Consider the following 17,524-nt stretch of genomic DNA (forward strand, 5'->3'; position numbering starts at 1 on the left):
TGCTTTCTCTTGCTGGCCTCCTTCTGAAGACTAAATAAATAAACATCCCTGTCCATAAACAACAAAGTCACAGACTAAAGAGGGAGGGGGTGCAATTCCCAGAAAAAAATTCAAACTTTTTTCTTAAGTACATTTAAAATCCCCCTTATTTTACATCCCTCCGTTTGACCAAAGCAAATCCCCAAACAGCAAAAGCAACATTAGCTGCAGAAGGGTAGGAGTGAGGGTGGATTGGGGGCAAAGAACTTGGAGCATGTGGTGGGGGGCTCAGTCCCTGTATGAATACAGAGAGAGATGGAATAAAGTTATAGAGACAAAAAAGAAGGGCATATAAAAGACAAATAAAGCCAGAAAGGAAAGAAAGTAGAGAGAAAAGGAGAAAGAAAGAAAGAGACTATAATAAAAGAGGGTGAAGCCAGCCCCAGGAGGTTGGGCCCCGTCCCAAGCCATCCATCTTCATTGTCTCCGTGTGTGCAAAGGCAACCCCAGCATAAGGAAAAAAGCCACTATCGAAGCTGCGGCTTTATTTTATATCCTATAGATCAGGAGGGAGGCAAAGCTTTATTTTCGCCAAGAGACAGATATTTTATTTCTCTCTTACGGTTTTATGTGTGAGAGATGTCAGGGAGCGACAATGGATGGCTAATGCATAGGCAAGAGGAAGCGGTTTTGGCATGCTGTGTGTCATGGGGTCTTGGGGGGGAGAGCGGGTCTGGGATTTAGGGCTGATGGGACACTCTGGGGGATTTCTGCTAAAACATCTCTCTTCATAAATCCAGAAGCATGGTCAGCTCAACAGGGAGAAGAAGGAGTTTTAGGGGGGAAAAAGAGTTGGGCCTAGTAATAAAACGTACACACAAAGGAAATCAGTTACCTTTCAATATGTAAGGCCAATTAGAATCCTACTGTACCATACATCGATGCATGGAGGTAGAAACATACATCCAAACAGATACAGGTTCCATCCAAATAGATACAGATCCTATTCACAGTGATGGATCTTCTATCATGCCGTTCCAGGATTGTGCTCTTCTCCCATACTCATCATAAACCATTTTAACTTCTGTTTTGCCAAAAATGAATCCCTGCTTGCCTCAGTTTCCCTATTTGTAAAATGGAAATAATAGTTTTTGTGAGGATAAATAATTGAGATAATGTTTGTAAAATGCTTTGTAGATCTAAAATGCTATATAAATGTTGACTATTACTATTTTTTAATCTCTCAAGCTATGCATTCATCTGCAATCATCTGATCTGTGGAAAGTTTGAGGTTTTTATTTGTATACCTTGGGAAGTCTCTCTCTCTCTTGAGATGTAGCCTCTGAGCCCAAGGTATTAGAATCTATTGATGTCTGTTTCAGATCTATCCCCACTGGGATACTCTGGTGAAAGATTCTTCAGAGACTTTGGGTCAAATTAAGACTTATGTCCTTGCAACTATATAATATTCATAATTCTAAACATGGAATGGAACAAGGAACAATTTTGAGAGGTAAGTTTGCTACTTAATGCTTTAAATTACTTCTTCATCCCACAACACCCTACCCTTACCCCTAGCAAGCTTTACCTTTCTACATAATTTATTATTTGGTCTCTAGTTGGAAATCCTTGCTTTCAGGATCATGGGATCATAGATTTACAGCTGGAAAGGACTAAAGAGGTCACTGAGCCCAAAGGTCTCATTTTATAGATAAAGAATCTGAGGCTCAGAGAGACTAAGTTACTTGTCTAGGGTCACACAGCTCATTAAGTATCCGAGGTCCTAGAATTTGAACTGAAGTTTTCCTGACTCCAAATCTAGTACTCTATCCACCACAATGGGTTCAGTATAATCAGTTATCCTGTTTTTCCTTTTTTCTTCCCATCACTTTGCTCCCATCATCAGGAAGGCAGGATATATAACTTATGGGCTCTGTAGCGGAAAGATTTGTGAGAGATATGCATTTAGTCTCAGCCCTGCCTCAGTAACTGAATAACCTTGAATGAGAAGGTTCTACAGTCTCAGCCTCAGTTTCCTCCTCTTTGAAATGGGCTTAACCAAGTATTTTCTAAGGTTTCTTCTAGCTCTAAAACCTTAAATTTTAAAAATCCATCCTCTTTTCTGGCTTAATACCTTGACTTTTTAATGCTAACATGCAGGCTTAAAGACAGCTTATCAGAAAGCTGGAAAATGTGACTTTCAAAGCTCCCTGACACCTGCAGAAGAGGATGGGGTTAGGCAGTACCTCAAAATGTTTTCTGTTTTTCCACTGAGGATGGGTTTTTATGGCGTTCAGTCAGTGCAAGAAGGGGGATGTCTGAAGTAGCCTAATTTTTAATGCCCCCCTTTTTTTTTGTTCCATCTAGGGGCAGTCTTGGTATTTCTTGAAATGTACGGTTTTTCTCCAGGAATATGAACCAAGGACAATTTACCTTTTTTTTTGCAAGAAGAAAAAAGAAATGGTGGGGGGAAGTGTGTGTGTGTGTGTGTGTGTGTGTGTGTGTGTGTGTGTGTGTGTGTGTGTGTAGGGGGGGGTAGGAATCAATGTGTGGCCGATTAGCAAGTTAATTATTTCAGTACCCCAAGGGTTAGAGTTGTGGTAAGTTGTCCAGCCCAGTGTAATTTCACAGTCTGTGCACTTCCTGGTGAGGGCTGGGCATGGTTGTTTCTGCCACTCCATCCACCCACCTGCCTTCTGTTTCAGTGGCATGCCCAGAGAGACATAGATAGATCTTAGGAGTAGGCAGTGTACTTGGTATCTGGTCTTGGCTCTGGGCAGAACTTAGGCAAAATAGATCTATGATCCTATTGTCTATTCATTCTACACTAAGATTTTAATTAAGTAGCTGTTTTTTTTTTCATTTTTTTTTATTGAAGACAGTGAGAAGTAATTTATCTCAAAGTGGAATAGCTTTGGTAAACACAACTTGGGAAGGGGCCTTAGTTCCCTTGTTTCACGGAACTTTTCCTGCCCCACTTCATCTTGGTCCTGAATCCTCCTGTGCTGGGTCTTCTAATTTTTCATAGGCAGTTCCCACTGACTTCCTTCTCTAGTATGTCTCTATCCATCTCTGGAATGTGATTTCTGGGGCAGAGAGTGTAGGGGTGGGAGTATGATGGGGATGTGTGATTGAGACAGAGACAGACAAAACAGAAAAGAGGAGCAAAGGAGAGAGACAAAAACAGAGACAGGGAGGCAACAGAAACAGAAAAGAGGAGACAACAGGGGAGAAAGAAACAGAAAGAAAAACAGAGACAGAAATATAAGAGAAGAAAGAAGGAGGGAGAAAGGAAAAGGAAACAGACAGATTTAGAGACAGATTCAGATAGATAGATAGATAGATAGAGAGAGAGAGAGAGAGAGAGAGAGAGAGAGAGAGAGAGAGAGAGAGAGAGAGAATTCTATGGGAGAACAGACATCTTTCCCAGAGGTCAATTCAGAATTCAAGTGAACACCAGCAGTGGAATCATTGCTCTCTACTGCTCCCCAAGGATTTCTCTGTTTCTCACCCCCCCCTTCACTTTAGGTCTCCCCTTTCCCCACCCACCCCCACTTCTCCCAAGGTGGATAAACGGAGCACCACACAGTTTACTTAAGTGTGGTCCCATCTGCTTGGCCTGTCCTTTCATAAGGGGAGGGATTTATGTGATGTCCTTGTCCACAGACCTGGGATTTGGCTGGAAAGCTTGGGTTGCTAAGAATATTACAGGAGTGCTAATGGGCTGAAAAGAGGAGATTCTTTGCACTGCTGGCTGTGTGCGTGCGTGTGTGTGTGTGTGTATGTGTGTGTGTGTGTGTGTGTGTGTGCATGCTCTTACATCAGCAAGGGCTTGTATGTGTGTGGTGGAGAGGAGAAGAGGGCCTCACAGTTACAGTGATGAGTGTCTTTCAAGATTCCTACTCAAACAAAATATTAATAAACATTTTTTTATTTTCTCAGGAGACAGCTTATATCATCTGGCTGTAGAAAGACAGTTTCTTGACCTGAACAGGTGAAGAGGGCATGAAAATTGTAAGGTGTGAGCAATGGAATCTATATCACCCAAGGCCCAGGACTGGCCATCCAGAGTATGGGTGGGGGCGCAAGAAATGGTTTTCCATTGCCCCTACAGATACAACGTAGGCCTCAGTGGGGGTGCAAGAAATGGTTCTACATTGCCCCTACAGATACAACGTGGGCCTCAGTGGAAACCTGGGTATGTGTGCTGTGGGGAGGTATAGTAGGGGATGAACCCATTCCACCCTGCATATAGGATGAATTCTGGGTTACCTTTCTGCTCTGATATTCTATTATTCTGATATTCTCAGGTTGAACCTGACTAGCCTGTATATCTAAATTTGAACCCAGGGAGGCAGATGTATGTGCGTGTTTGTGTCTTTGTGTCTTTGTGTCTGTGTGTGTGTGTGTGTGTGTGTGTGTGTGTGTTACAAGGAGAGAAACAACAGTTGTCTAATTCTTGGCACCACTGAGACAAAATTAATCCAAAAAGATTGATGAAAACTGGATAGTAGCTAGTAGGGATATTAGAGTTTTTTTTGGGATTCCTTGGATTTGGATCCTGGAATTGAAAGTGCCCTTGAAGGACTTATAGTTACTAGTCACTCTGGAGGACAAGTAATATAAAGGACAATAGTCCATTATGTCTGTTCTTCTTACCTGAATCCTTAGACTACTGAGCACTAGTGGACCAGTAAGTGAGCTTGGTGGTGGGGGTGAGAATGGAATCCTAAGTTGTTTTTCCTTTAACAGCCCTAATCTTAAAGGTTAGTATTTACTACCAGACATTGATCACCTCGATCCTAAACTGCTCCATTGGTCATTAAGGTCTTTAGTGCTTACTTGTTAGTTACTCCCTTATCCTATCTCCAGTTTTCCTATTCTTTATTTCCTACCTTCTAGTAAAGTACAGTTATATGGGATAGGGGTATGGTACACCCCCCCCCCCCGGGATTTGGGAAATCCACAAAAATTTTTGACCCTCCATTTTTACCAGAGAAGAATTCCAAATTTTCTCTTTTTTCTTTTGTAGGGCGTTTACAGTACTTTATTGTAAAATTTGGATTGATACTTTGCAATTTTATATGCATGTTTTATGCATCTATGAGTTTCTATACTTTTTTTGGTGTCATCTAGGCTTCCAAAAAGCTCCCCCCCCCAAATTCCTATTTGATATCTCAGAATTGTAATGGGGAAAATTGTGATGTGGAAGGGATAACCTACATGGTTTCTGAAGTCTTCTTTCCTTTTGAGCAGCCCATAAGCCATAATCTACAGAAAAGGAAGCTAATATTCCATCCTAGTCTTGGCAGCTATTTTTAATGGCACTGGTCAAGTCAGGCCCATAGTTATTTGCAAGCCTAGCTTTGTAGAAATGGGCAGTATGTTTCTTTTATTTTGAGGGTGGAAAACTGGAAGGAAACCTCACCTATAGATCTCTCACCAAAGAGGGACCTACACTTCTTGTTTTCACTGATTTCAAATGAACTACCTCCAATTATGAGTCTGAGGACTTATAAGTCTCTTTTCTTCTACCTCCCTGTTAGCATCTATGATGGAGGATAAAAAAAACCCAACAGAAGCGTTTCAAAGGCAGTTAAAGCAGGATCCTCTTCCACTATCCTTCCACCTCCATCCCTTTACCTTTCAGCTTCTCTCTTCTAGCAAAAGAAGAAAGTGAAGGAAACAGATATCAAATGGGATGGCATTGGACAGGAGGAAGAAAGGGAATATGAACCCCTGAAAGGTGTGAGGAGTTATAGAACTCTCAGATGATTCTTACTACTTGACACTGTCTTTGTGTCTGCACTCAACCTGTGTACTCCCATTTGCCAAATGCTGCTCTGTTAAAGCATCCTCAAATAAACTTGCTCAAAATGATGTCAGGGTCTTGCATGGGCTATTTAATTCTATCAATGATAAACAATGTTAATGTATAATATTCCAGACTCCACGATGTCATGTTTCATTTATATATGCCCATACATATTTAAGCAGGAAAGATACAGATTACAGATGTTACTAATGAGAAAAGCAATCAAAAAGGCAGAAATCTCATAACCTGGTGAATGTACCTATATGCCTCCTTTGCACACATGGAATTTTATGCTCCTACACATCCTTATGCACAGTTATAGATGGATATGGGTATGCACTGTTGTGCAGTTGGATAGATGCTTCAGGGCTCTTGGTACATTTACTGCACCATCAAAAACTTTCACATTTTCCTAGAAAATGCAACCACACACACTAAATAAAGCATAACAGCATACTATTGTAATATGATATAATAATATAGTACAATATTATACAATATAATGCAAACATTAATATACCAATATATAACTATATAATATAACAATTATTATAAATTTACTGTTATATTAAGATAGTTTAGTATCATATAGAACAGATGCTTTTTTTTTAGGCTTTTTTTTTTGTAAGGCAAACGGGGTTAAGTGGCTTGCCCAAGGCCACACAGCTAGGTAATTATTAAGTGTCTTTGAACCCAGGTACTCCTGACTCCAGGGCTGTTGCTTTCTCCACTTCTCCACTACGCCACCTAGCCGCCCCTAGAACAGATACTTTTAATCTTTTTTTTTTTTTGTCCCGAAGATCTTTGGCAGCAATCTGGTGAAATCTGGAGTCCTTTGCTGAATAATAATTTTAAAGGCATAACATAAAACATGAGGATTACAAAGGCAATTAATCACATAGAAATATGCCATTATCAAAATATTTTTGAAACAAGTTCACGGACTCCAGGTTAAGAAACCCTAGAATAGATGCATGATATGATATGACATAATAGGATAGGATATATTATAAACACTATAACTACTTAGGTTATATCATATTATACTATATTGAATTCTAGGTAGATAGAGTCAGAAGGAACTGAGTTCAAATATGACCTCATTCACTTACTAGCTATGTGACCCAAAAAATGACATTGTCAAAAAAACAATAGACAAAGTCCATGGGGTTACATAGAATTGGACAACTAATATCAAATATTGTATTTTGTCTTGTTAGTTACATCACACCAACCATATTGAATTCTATCACAACTATCCTTTCCTGCCATGTAATGCTATGTAATATCACATCATAGAACAGATTGAGCTTGAAATGACAGAGAGTCAGGAGGATCTGAGTTCAGATACTGCCTTACACAGAATTATCATTTTGGATGATCCTGGCCTGACTCATTTAATCTCTTTGAAGCTCGATTTCCCCAAATATGAAATGAAAGGTCTGGACTGGATGGTCTCCAAGGGCCCTTCCAGGTCTAAATCTATGATCATGTGATTATAGGGTAGTGTGTTGAGGCCAGTCTTGACATCAGGAAGACCTGGGTTCAAACCCTGGTTCTCATTTATATTGACTGTTTGATCCTGGCAAATTACTTAATCTATGAGTCCTCCTGAAAGTTTAGAAAAAATTTAAACTTTTCTACTATCAGTCCTTTATATTCTCTTTCTTCCATTCTTCCTTCTCTCTACTGATGCAGATTGTCAAATACAATGCAACTTGAAAACATTAGAGGGGGGCAGCTAGGTGGCAGCTAGGTGGTGGTTAGGTGGTGTAGTGGATAAAGCACCAGCCTTGGAGTCAGGAGTACCTGGGTTCAAATCCGGTCTCAGACACTTAATAATTACCTAGCTGTGTGGCCTTGGGCAAGCCACTTAACCCCATTTGCCTTGCAAAAAAAAAAACTAAAAAAAAATTAGAGAGTTGCTGTGGCACCAAGAGTCACACAGCTGACTCCAAAGCTAATTTTTGGAGGTCCAGAAAACCTCTCTTATAGGTTTCTGATGTATTATATGATACACAGTCAGCACTTAATAAATAATATTCTAGTTCATCACACACATAACCCTTACACTTTTAAAGTTACACACCTTCTCTCCTGTACATCTACACACACAAATATGCACATATCTTTTACTTGTGGACATTGAGACTCAATCTTCCTTCTGGTTATTGATCTACTCAGAAATGGTTATGAAATTCCATAGTCTTTGTTCACAGCAGACTCATATTATGCACACACTGACATTTACTTCCAAACAAATATCACCCATATATTATTCTTACACTCTTAGATTCCCATCTAGTCATTCACAAAGTCACATACAAATGTTCACCTCTTGCTCTTATCACTTTATATCTATATCCAACAAGTAATCTTTATCTATATCCATATCTTTACATATAGCTACATTTATAACTTTATCTCCATGCATGTGTATACATTTACATCTATAACTATATTTTAATAGTCTATATTTATATTTACATCTATTTTTGCTATTCACTTCTTTCAGTCATGTCCAACTCTTCATGACCTCATTTAGGAGTGGTTTGTCCTTTCCTTCTCCAATTTATAGCTATATCTTCATATATACATATATATATATATATATACACATATATATTTACATCTATGTCTTTATGTTGATGTCTATATCTATATTATCTACATCTTCATCTTTCTCTATATCTACATTTGCATATATATCTACATTGATGTTGATACTTGTCTATGTCCATAACTATCCCTAGTCTATTATTTATATTCATAGTTATATTATTTATACCTCTCTATTTCCCTATAACTGCATGTGAATCTACATCCGTATATCTTTGCATTGATTATTATATCTGTTTCATCTCTATGCATTTGTATCCTATCATGTCTATATATTTATATCAATAACTCTAACAACAACATGAGTATTCCTATCTATACTATTTATACCTATGTCATTTACAAAAATATATAGATAAATATTCCTGAATATGCATAAACATTTATATGTACAAATGCACATACCCATATATATATATGTCTTTATATGCTTATAGTATATAATGGATAGTCCATGACACTGCATTCTCACACATACTTGCCTTTACATGCATTTATGTATTCTGTTTCTAACTCTTGCCAATCTTCTCCATACTTTGAATAATAACAGCTGCTCCTGTTTTCACTTCAAGGTTCCAGTCTTGGTTTGGGGCTGTTGAATTGGGAGCACTGTCAGTATTTGTACCAGACCCAGTTCATAGCCCAATGGGATGGATTTGGAGCAGATGTCAATTCCTATTCAGAGAAGAACTGATATCTAAAGGCCTGGCCTCTGTTGAAAATATATGGGCTCGAGGAGCGGGGGAGAGCATGGCTACTGCCCTTCTCATACAAAGAGACCTCAAAATCTGTATCACTCATTCATTCGTTCATCCAATTCCAGTGTAGTACTAGCTGCTCTGAATTAATCACTTTTATAAGGTCATAAAAACAAATTAAACTAGCTCTCCATTAATTTTGGGAAGAGAATATAGGCATACCCTACCTAACTCGGTTAATTGGTTCCTCAAAATCTTGATGTTAGGTGAAATGACCTTATAGGGGGCAGTTAGCGCCACAGGAACAATGTTCTAAATTCGTGATGGGCTGAGCCCCATTGCCACAGGCTTTTATGACTTTACCATGGGGTTTGGTTCTAATGAATTAATGACACTAATGGGAAACAACATTGTTGAGGGCAGTCTTTTGTAGGGGTATGCCTATTATATTTTTTGGAAACAATTTCAATACATGTCTGTCACAGATAATTTCCTATATTATCCCATGGCTCTATCTCTTTAGCATGATTTTCCTCTCTGTTTTGTCTGTCCTTTCCTCTGCTGTCAGAATCTCTTTGTATCTGCCTCACTGTCTACATGTGCATTATACATAATCTATGCTAATATCTTAAGATCCATAGCAGGTGCTAAATAAATATATGTTGACTGATTGATATATATGCCTCAAACACATAGAGCCATCACATCCACATGTCTGCCACCTGGTCCAACCTGTTGGACATGTTGTTATTTCTTAACAGTGAGTATGATGAGTGATGCAAAGCAAAAAAGGTTTCTTTTCCTTTCTTTTCTTTTTTTCCTTTTTCAGACCCAGAGCCTACAAACTCCATGCCCCAATTCTGAAGACTGAGCTCAACCGGCAGAAGAACAGTTCAGGGACAGTGTGTGTGTGTGTCCTAGAAAGCTGATCTCTGGCTTGGGCCTCTGGAAATCCCAGATTAATATTCTCCGGAGCTAACTCCCCAGGCAGAGGTAGTCCCATTTGAAAACACGAATCCGATTTGGAATGCACACACTGAAGCCCTGATCTTCTGTGTAAGACATCTTATTTAAGCTATATAAAACCCTCTCTGTAAGATACAGCAAGCATAAGGAATTCTACTGGCTGCCTTTATTTTTTATACTGTTGAGTATAGTGGAAGAAAGCTCAGCTTTATGAGTGGGGAGGCAGAAGTTGGGGATAGGAGGATTGGGAGAAGGTTGAGAGTAGTTTCAAGGGGCCAGAACTACTCGCCTGACCAGTTTTTCCAATTATTCCCAGCTGTGTAGTTCTATAAGCCCAGGCTCTATTCCTCTCTCCACAATACACTTTAGGAAGGCAGTCAATCAATCAATACAGTATCAATTGATAAGTAATTATAAGGAACTATTGGTGCTGGGTGTTGCCCTAGGTTTAGGGTCTCAAATGTGATAATTACACATTTCTAATTGTGATTATTAACACTTTTGTAATTTTTTTCTTTTGTACCATCCTTCCTCAAAGATCTGGATTGAATTGAAAGCTCATAGGATCATAGAACTAAAGTCAGAAGTCATCTTACCCTTTGAGATGGGGAAACTGATACTCCCAGAGGGTAAGTAATTTGTCCCAGGTCACACAGGCAATGTCAGAGGTGGGATGACTCCTTTCAAACCCATGTTACTGGCTCTGTCCTATGCTGATTCTTTTTTGAAGAGGGCAGATGAGCTTAATGCTAATCAATCTGGTTTTAGTATTCTTCAAGGATCAGAGATCAATTCCTACCTTATTGTTGAGATAGGTAATTCAAATATTATCACACCCATTTTTCAGATAAGGAAAACTGAGTGTCACAGAATAGTAGGGACTTATCTATTGTCCATACCAGAGGCAGGATTTGAATCCAAGGATTCTGAGTCCAAATTCAGTGTGTTTATCACTATACCACATTACCTCTGACCATAGTTGTGATCTGTACAAGTCAGATCACAGCAAAAGGGGTGGACTGCTCTGTTCAATTCTATTCAATTCAGCATCCACTTATAAAATGACTACTGAGTGCCAAGAAATCTGAATCCCGATATACAAACACAATGGATATAGAACCTGTCTACTAGGAGCTTATATTCTACAGGAGAGGGCAGGAAAAATGTTGCTGGATATGGTGAGTACATAGATAAGCAGAGCCAAAGTAATCAGAAAGAGAAGAGAGCATCAAAGGAGAGGCTGGGATCAGGGAAGACAATATGGAGGAGATAATACCTTGTCAGCCTTGAAGGAAGAGATAGAAGTCAGGAAGATAGGGGAAGGCTCTCAGCCTTTGCTCTGTTTCTTTACAAGTATGCATAAAACTTGGAGACTCAAAGGTGAAGCATGAATTTGGAGAATTGCTAGTAAGCCAGTCTGGCTTCCCTTTTACCCCAATCTCTAGGTCTATATACATTTTACTTCTAAAAGTCTTTCACATACATCCCCCTCTCTCTCTTCTAATACTTCTGTTGCAGATCCTCATCCCTTCTTGCCTGTGTTATAAACATAGCCTTCTGGTTGATCTCCTTGCCTCAAGTTCTCTTCCAGTCCAAACTCCACTTAGCTGTTAAATTGATATTCTTAAAGCCCAGGTAACTAGTTCTCTCTCCACCCTGCCCACCCTACCCCACCCCCATTCCCCAAAGGCTTCTTATGACTTCTACGTTCAAATATAAAATCCTTTGGCATTCAAAGTCCTTCATTCCTGCACTGACCCCACTCCCAACCTTTCCAGGCTTTTTTCACCTTCTGTTCACTACCACCCCAAAGGACCTCCACCTCTTCGTCCTGTGAATCAGAAACACTGTGCCCTTGCTGTTAGACAAGACACAGCTCTATCTCTAAGTATTTTTACTGGCTGTCTCCTATACCTAATGAAGGTAGACCTGGACTCTACCTTATCATCTCGACCCCTCCCCCCAACCCCCAACTTTCTTCAAATCATAGTTACTCTTCTACCTTCTCCAGGAAACCTTTCCTGATCTCTCTCTTGATGATATAGTGCTTTTCCTTTTTTAATTATTTAAAATATATCTTGTCTCTAGCTTATTTGTACATTTCCTATTGTCTCCCCATTAGCCTCCTTTTAAGCTCTGTTTGAGAAGGGGCTGCCTTTTACATTTCTTTGCATGTCTAGCACTTTGTGAGGTATCTGACACACAGTAGGAGCTTAAACATTTATTGACTAACTGCTTGCTGACTGTCAGTTTGCTGGCATCTTATGGCCTTGGGCCAAATTGATAAGATCCAGATTTTACTGGGGAGATATTATCACTCTTCACTGTATTCGTGTCTTCTCTCTTTTCCTCCTTTTTTTTCTGATTTTCTTTCCATTTCTTGTTTTCCCTCTCTTATTGTTTGCTCCTCCTTGTCTCAACTTTAGATCTGTAAGAGGCTCCCAAGGCATTATTCAACTTCTCTCAGGACTGAAGGGATTTAGTAGATGAGAGTCCCAGATGTAGAATCCAAGACAAGTAGGTTAACCCCAATTCTCCCCCCACCTCTCTCTCTCTCTCTCTCTCTCACACACACACACACACACACACACACACACACACACACACACACACACACACACACACAGACGGATTTACTATTTGGGTGACTGTACAAGTCATCTAACCTTTTTTAACCTTTTTTTTACCTCTGTAAAATGAAGATTATAAGAGCACCTTCTTTACAGGGTGATTGTGAAGATCAAAGGAAACACTTTGCAAACTATAAGGCTCTATATAAAAATTATCTATTGTTATATTATTTTGATATCTAATAATGCTATATCATAGCATTATTAATCATGAAATTATGAATTTAGAGTGGGAAGAGGCCCTCTTACTCACTCTTCAATCTATAAATGGAGAGGCCTAGAAAGGTTAAGTGATTTGCTCAATGACACATTGAGTGAAATTAGCACCCAGTTCAAAGAATCAGAGATCTGGAGGTGAAAGGAGCATCTGAAATGTCTCTTCTTTTACAGATGAAGAACCTGAAGCTCAGGGAGGTCAAATAACTTCACCAAAGTCACAAAGGTAGGAAATATCAGAGATAAAATTTGAACCCAGGTCCTCTGATTCCCAACTCATTTGTCCATACTTTCATTATATACCCTTCTCCTTTTTCTTCCTTACCCCATTTAAAGAAAGAAGATTGAGAGAGGTATGGACAGGAGAGGCTTGATGGTGGGAGGATATTCAGGCTCCAGGCTGGGCTCCTGGGCTCATTCTCAATTCCCATATCCCCTACAAACCTGGGGAGCATCACACTGGGACATGATGGATTTCCTGTCTACCTTCAAAGGACTCTGGGTTTGTTTGCAATAGGGACCTTGAATCCTGCTCTGGTCATAAACATTGTTTATTTTGACGAGGACCTCCTGAAAGGGGATGGAGGTACAGTGGAGGTCAGAGGAGATCATAGAACCTTTCTTGATTAGGAACTTTTAGGTGAACCAAGAATTTGAACCTTGGTTCCAGAAAGGGCTTCTGCTGTGTTTTTGGGGAAGAGGTAAGAGGGTCTGGAGATTCTGAACTTCTGAATTTCGAAGCCTGGTAGAGCAGCTAAGTATAGGATGGAGGGGGTGACCCTCTTGTAACCTTTCATCAGGTGGGGGTAGCAGATAGGAACTGGATGTGATGAATTTGCCGACCCAGTGGGGGTGTGACCAGCTGCTGACTGAGGAGTCTGTTGTTACTGAGGAGGGGTGAAAGATAGGGGAGGACATGGATCCTGAGGGAAAGGGATGAAGAGAACTATACCTTCCAGGTTATCTCACACCATTTTTCCTCATCATCCTTTGGGGGAACTGGAGATAGATCTCTTATGAGGCCAACAGAGACACTTAGGCACAGTGGTAGAGTCATGGACCTGAATTCTGGAAGTTCTGAGTTTGAATTCTACCTTAGACATTTACTAGCTGTGTGATTCTAGGCTAATCATTTAACTTCCCTGGACTTCAGTCTTCATCTATAAAATGAGGAGGCTCTACTTAATGGCTCCTTCTAGCTCTAAATTTCTGATGCTATGGTTGTATCAGTAGGCATAGAATGGTATCTACAGATGGGGTCTGTCTTCTGAAGACAGGCAGTGCTCCAGGACCTTGGGTTCCTTTGACTTAACTTCCAAATGGATATGGGCAATACTGATTTTGAAGAAAACATCTCTTCCTAAAACCCACCTCTGATCAGAGCCTTCTAGGGCTATCTGGTCTTTGCTTTTTTCTCTACTGTATGTGTGGAAAGAGTCACTGAATTTCTCTCACCCCATAATATCAATATATCTTATTTAGAACTAGAAGTAATTCAATCCAAACTTCTATTTTCTTTTTACAGATTGAGACCATTCTGAATAGAAAATATATGGAAGAACCAGAATTTGAACCCAGATCTTCTGACTCTGAATTTTGTGCAGTTTCTACTGAATTCAGTTTGCTTGTCCATACCCAGGCAGAAGGTGTTGGAGAAAGGATTAGGAGTTAAAGACCTTTCTTCACTCTGAGAAGATCCTGACCAGATTCCTGTTCCATCCCAGAAATAACTGGAAAGTACCAATTCAGAGTCTTTAACCACTTTAGAGTTAGCTTAAAAATCCATTGAAAATTTGAGTAATTAAGGAGTCAGATGTTAGTAGACCTTTTAAGAGGATGACTAAGTAACCAACTCTACCCTAATCCAGTTGCTTCTAGAATAGAAAATCAAAGAAAAAAGAAAAAAGTATATATATATATAATAGAAAATCACCAACTTCCACTGAACCCAGAGATTTGTTTATAGATTTGCTTTTGGGGATCAGGAGAGTGGTGGTAGTGTTAATCTTGAAAAGTAGCTGGAATCAAGAATTTAAAGAGCTTCCTTATCCTTGGAGAGAGGAGGATGGAATCCATGTGGGGAAACTGAGTCTCTTCTGTTCAGTCCTCTAACCACAAAGATGGGTGGCAGCTAAATAGATGTGCTTAGAGGAAACATTTGGTAAAAAGACAAAATACCAACTAGGTTACTAGGCCTTCAGGTGCCTAGAAAAGAAATTACTTTGTGGCCTGACTTCTTGGAGACATTTGGGTTTAGACATATGTGGAACAGGGACAAGATGCCTTGTCCAAGGCCCGGAAAATGGGCCATTCTTTTGCCCTTCATTCCTAGTTAGGTCAAGACTCCAAATAAAGTGTATAGACAATTCCCCTGATTTCATCAGCTGGGATTTCTGAACCACAATACTCTAGAGTTGGAGAGAGAGATAGTGATTCTGGATTTATGGGTAGTTTGGAAGAACAAGTTGTGGGACTTATTTTAAAATCTTGTCTTTAATTTAACTAAGATGTTCATTTCACCTCAATTTAGACACCACTCCTTCCTACTCCCCCACTCTGAAGCAGCTGCCCTGTGGGAGAACACTGGTATCTCCCTCCGATGGACAAGACTTGAGAAGAGACAAGAATGGAGAATGTCACTCCATGTTCCATGTGTCTTCTTACACCTGATTTCTCTCACTCCTAACTAATTTACTCCTTTTGACCTCCTCTTCCCTGCTCCAGTTCTCTAGAAAGAGACAGAGAAGAAAGAAAAAGACAAAAACAGTAGAAGAAAGGGTGAAAGACCCAATTTGGATCAAGGTACAACATGGAGGGGCAGCTAGGTGGTGTAGTGGATAAAGCACTGGCCTTGGAGTCAGGAGTATCTGGGTTCAAATGCGGTCTCAGACACTTAATAATTACCTAGCTGTGTGGACTTGGGCAAGCCACTTAACCCCATTAGCCTTGCAAAAACCTTAAAAAAAAAGAAAAAAAATACAACATGGAAACAAAGTAAAGACTGACAGATTGCTTTCCATGGGGGTGGGGGGAGGGAAGTAAGATGGGGCGGGAATTGTAAAACTCAAATAATATCTTTAATAAAAATTAATTTAAAAAAAAGAAAGGGTGAAAGAGGAGGAGAAGGAGAAAGAGAAAAATGGGACTTGAAAGGGAGATGGGTTTTTTTAAAAGGAGGGGGAGAAAAGGATCAGGGGTGCTTGAGAAAAAGCCCATAGAGAGTATTATAGAGCAGGAATCCTATCCTGCTCTATTAATTGTAGTCCATATATAGCATTTTATTTCCCCTCTATGTGGTTTTTTGTTTTTAGTTTTTTTTTTTTTGAGGCAATGGGGTTAAGTGGCTTGCCTAAGGCCACACAGCTAGGTAATTATTATTAAGTGTCTGAGGTGGGATTTGAACTCAGGTACTCCTGACTCCAGGGCCAGTGCTCAAACCGTGCCACCTAGCTGCCCTCCCAGCTATGTGGTTTTGCATAGGCTATCCTCCATGTCTGAAATGCTTTTCCTCCACAGATCTGATTCTGAGTTTCCCTGGTTTTCTTTGTCTTAGTTCAAATTCCACCATTTACTAAAATGACCCAGTAACTCATCACTATTCCCTAGGACAGATAGAGAATGTGATTTTATCGGCACAGACTGAGATTGGAGCCACAGGTTGGGAGGGGAAACTTCCTGAGATCTGGACCGATGTCAGGGATGAGGATGGAGCTGAACTGTTACAAGCAGGGCCTCACCTAGGCCTTGGGTTCCCTGTCCTGGGAGTGGTTTCCTCCCTTCTGAGTGACGCTTAATCAATACAGTGCCATGGATGCTGTCAATTGTCTACTACTCTACACTCAGAGGGACTTTCTCATCTAGGGTGGTCCAGACAGGTGAAGAATCCAACTGACAAGAAGCAGAGTGGCAAGATGGCAAATGCCAAAGAAGGGGGTAGAGTGGGGGTTGGGGGAATAAGAGGCTTTTTAAATCCTTCCCCTCAGGAAGGAGGTGATAGTATTTTCGAGTCTCCACCAACTCAAATGATCAAATATGAAATTCAGCAATATCTCCACTCCACTACTGCACCATAAACATATCTGTCTTTTTCCTGGTTCTTTTTGTCAATTATTATTTGATTTTAGTTATTTCTAATAATTTATAACTATCTGAGACAGGATTTGACCTACCTCTTTCAGACTCCAGGATTGGTACTCTAATATATGCCATTCTGTCCTTAAGTATTTACAGATGCCTTTGAAATATCATATTTCATTTTTGACTTACTACAACTCTGTAAAATAGGTAAAATCAGTATTATATTTTCTTCAATTATCAGATGAGGAGATAAAGGCATAAAAAGATTAAATTAATAAAAGATTTCTACCAATCTGACACAACAGACTTACCTACTCTTCCAATCTTATTACTCCCCTTTACTTACCTCTTTCCCAAACTGACCTACTAATTGTAATCCATATATAGCATTTCGTTTCCCACCTATGTGGTTTTGCATAGGCTATCCTCCTTGTCTGGAATGCTTTCCCTCCATAGATCTGATTCTGAGTTTCCCTGGTTTTCTTTGTCTTAGTTCAAATTCCACCATTTACTAAAAGCCTTAT

At 39.8% G+C, this 17,524-nt stretch overlaps 1 long non-coding RNA gene across 1 annotated transcript; it reads left to right on the top strand.

The window, feature by feature from the left end:
• The first annotated feature begins 1,276 nt into the window (after positions 1 to 1,276).
• Positions 1,277 to 15,893, top strand: LOC141511287 (uncharacterized). The gene is made up of 6 exons (XR_012475301.1): positions 1,277 to 1,492; positions 3,922 to 4,177; positions 9,941 to 10,167; positions 10,616 to 10,706; positions 13,098 to 13,149; positions 14,449 to 15,893. It is a non-coding gene; the product is annotated as an uncharacterized LOC141511287 (long non-coding RNA).
• The last annotated feature ends 1,631 nt before the right edge of the window (positions 15,894 to 17,524 follow it).

The sequence above is a fragment of the Macrotis lagotis genome, chromosome 2, assembly GCF_037893015.1.
Source record: "Macrotis lagotis isolate mMagLag1 chromosome 2, bilby.v1.9.chrom.fasta, whole genome shotgun sequence".
In the NCBI taxonomy this organism is placed as follows: Eukaryota; Metazoa; Chordata; class Mammalia; order Peramelemorphia; family Peramelidae; genus Macrotis; species Macrotis lagotis.